Here is a 3,267-nt window from a genome sequence, read left to right as displayed (position 1 = left end):
AAATTGTGTGTATTTTTCTCAGGACAAGAGGAAAACTCTCTTTTCTCATGTATGAAATCAAAAGCTTATTCTGATAACCTGATGCCCTCTAAAAAAAATTATGCACACAGGAGATGGGAGAAAAAGAAATCCAGACATGTGACTGAATGTAGGAACATTAAAACTGCATGATCTCTCCATGAGTTTCCATCTAGGTAAAGCACCTATTAAAATGGAGGAAGAGAAATATTGAAGTCAGTCTTCTCAATAGCAGCAACATATATGGGAAGACAGGAGAGTAGTATTTCTTACATGATTAAAGGGCACTGGAAATTAAAATTTCATGTACCCTGTGCTTTAATATCAGTGTTAATGAATATATTCTCGGGCAAAAAAATCCTTTAAAAAGTTACCATGTTTATTCTAGCCAGAAAGTAAATAAAAAGAATAAGAAGTTAGTGTGAGTAGATAATGTGATAAAACGTGTAGCTTAAGCATTAAAAAGGAATAGAAACAGTAAGGGAAAGAAATAGCAATATCTGTCTGGAGGGAAAGCATAAAACAAATTCTAACGTGGCCAGTTGTGGGTGGTGGAGGTGAGGAGTCAAGTGGCTGAAAGATGTCCACGATGCCAATGTTCTCTAGGGATGACCCCAGGTTAGAAGGTGAAAGGGTTAAACAATAAATACTTTCATGGGCTTAATAAATTAAAACTGACCAAAATAAAAATTAAAACACAGTATGTACATTTCTTTTATCTGAAGTAAAAGTGTATCTCAAATGAAAGTTGAGAAAAACTAAACAAAAATGTGGCAAATCACAAAACGAGGTAAGATGTCAGTAAAGTATTTTAAAATATCTATTGATATAAAGTAAACTAAATTATAAAAAAGAATATTTAAGACATAAAATGTGAAATTGTATTTATTTTTTATTATTGTCATACTAGGGGTATGTTGCGATACGTGAAAAAGGTCTTACAATACATCATAAGTTAAATTCACTCCTCCATCAGTCTCCTTTATCCCCTCTTCCCCTATTCCTGGAATAGTCTCAACAGGTCTCATTTTTCCATATCTATATATGTGTATACATATATGTGTGTATTTGTGTGTGTACAAAATATTTCCACCATATTAACCGCCTTTGGTACCAGTTCCCCAGACAGGGACCACTTTTGCCTTCCTGTTATCCATTTTTGTAAAAAAAAAAGACATTTAAGATAGCTATATAGGGAGTTTCATTGTGACATTTCTATGTACAAATGTATTATCACCTGAATTGGTTCATTCCCTCTAATTTTCTCCTTTCTGCCTTAATCCTCTTCTTATGGTGATTTCAACAGATATTAAATTTCTGTATTCATTCTTGTATACAAAGTAGATCAACCATATTCATCTTCTTAACTTCCTTCTTTTACCTTCCTTCTCTCATGTATAACCATCCCTTAGCATGACCTGTTTTCATAAGAAGTGGTATTTTTGCATATGACAATGATTATGCAAAATGGTTGAACATAAAGTGAGAGGAAGATATATTGCAGAAATATAAACCAATTTAGCATAAAATCAGTAACAAAGAGGGATGTTAAGTGCATATTTGTAAAAAGAAAATCACAATAAAAAAATCACAAAATTAGGTGTATCAGAAATAAAACCTTCAGATGCACACAATGATAGCAGCAATATCAGGGTATAAGGAAAAAATACATAAATTCAAAATATAATTTGAAATTTAATACAACCTTTTGAGAAACTAATGGTTCAAATATCATTGATTTGAGTAGTTTAGATCCAAACACAATGGATATTTTTTTCTTTTTTAGAAAAAGACACATTTATTCAGCTTCATGATTACACAAGGGTGCCGAAAAAAAAAAGTCTACATTAAACCCCTTTGCTGGAATGCTTTATACTTTCCACAGAACTGAAACCAAAATAACCTGTTATATAATTAGTTACAAATACAGTAGAGGTTTTTTGCCCATACACATGAATATTGTCTAAAATATGTCTTCTTTGTAGCAACTAGGCCCTGCTACCACTGTGCTTGGCTGAGTTCAGAAATTTGTTGTAATGACAGCTTCCCTGTCATTTCTCTGGCTCTTCTACTGGCCAAGCTTTGTTTCCTGGCAGTTAATTAAAACCTTCTGCCACTGCCATAGCTACTGCTGCTGCTAGAGCCACTATACCCACCTTGATTTCATGGTTTAGCAAGGTATTGACCTCCACCACTGTAAGAGCCAGGGTTTTGGCCTCCAAAGTTTCCTTCCGTCATGGGTACAAAATTTGAAAATTGATTGTTTTAACTCCAAAGTCATTGCAGTTTCACCACCTCCAAGAGTGCTTCCATCACCACCAAATCTATTGCAGCCATCCCCACTGTGCCACCACCACAGCTACCACCAAAGCCACCTTGACTACCAAAGTTTCTTCCCTGACCAAAATTATCATTGCCACCAAACCCACCTCCACAACCACCACCAAAGTTTCCAGAACTATGTTGACCTCTTTGGCTAGATGAAGTACTAGCCATCTCTTCTTGCTTCAACAAGGCTTTCCTTACTTCACAGTTATGGCCATTCACAGTCTGGTATTTTTTGAATGACAATCTTATCCACAGAATCATGGTCATCAAAGGTGACCAAAACAAAGCCCATTTTCTTTGCAATGCCTTGGTCACTCTATCACTTCGATTTTTCCATACTGTTCAAAATAATTTCACAGGTGATGTTCTTCCGTCTCTCCTTTAATGCCACCAACAAAGATCTTTTTCACAGTTAAGTGGGCACCTGGTCTTTGAGAATCTTCTCTTGAGACAGCTCTTTCTGGTTTAACAATTCTTCCATCACGTTGTGTGGCCTTGCATTTGTAGCTGCATCAACCTCCTCCACAGTGGCTTAAGTGACAAATCCAAAGCCCCTGGAGCGCTTGGTGTTTGGATCTCCTATTACCACAGTTTGTGAGGGTCTCCATTGCTCAAAAAGGCTGCTCAGACTCTCATCGGTTGTTTCAAAGCTCATCCCTCCGATGAAGAGCTTCTGCAGTTGCTCAGGCTCTATAGGAGACTCTGATTTAGACATGATGGCTTTGGGAAGAGAGACTTAAGCGATGCTCTCTTGGCTGCGTCCACAGACAGAAAGGGACATTTTTTCTATAGGAGACATTTAATATGACAAAACTCATTTTAAACATAGTCCATAAGAAAACTTGAAAATATTCAATAGAAAAAATAGCAACCCACTATGTTATTCAAGAATAAGGCAATGAAACAATTACCCTGGGATCT

The 3,267-nt window shown here is 36.1% G+C and overlaps 1 pseudogene; it reads right to left on the bottom strand.

Annotated features, from left to right (window-relative positions):
- Positions 1-2,118: 2,118 nt before the first annotated feature.
- LOC109676356 (heterogeneous nuclear ribonucleoprotein A1-like 2) lies at positions 2,119-3,061 on the bottom strand (annotated as a pseudogene).
- Between the last annotated feature and the right edge of the window lie 206 nt (positions 3,062-3,267).

This window comes from Castor canadensis, chromosome 7 (assembly GCF_047511655.1).
Source record: "Castor canadensis chromosome 7, mCasCan1.hap1v2, whole genome shotgun sequence".
Classification (NCBI taxonomy): domain Eukaryota; kingdom Metazoa; phylum Chordata; class Mammalia; order Rodentia; family Castoridae; genus Castor; species Castor canadensis.
The sequence above is the reverse complement of the archived record's forward strand: the minus strand, read 5'-3'. Positions and strand labels throughout refer to the sequence as shown.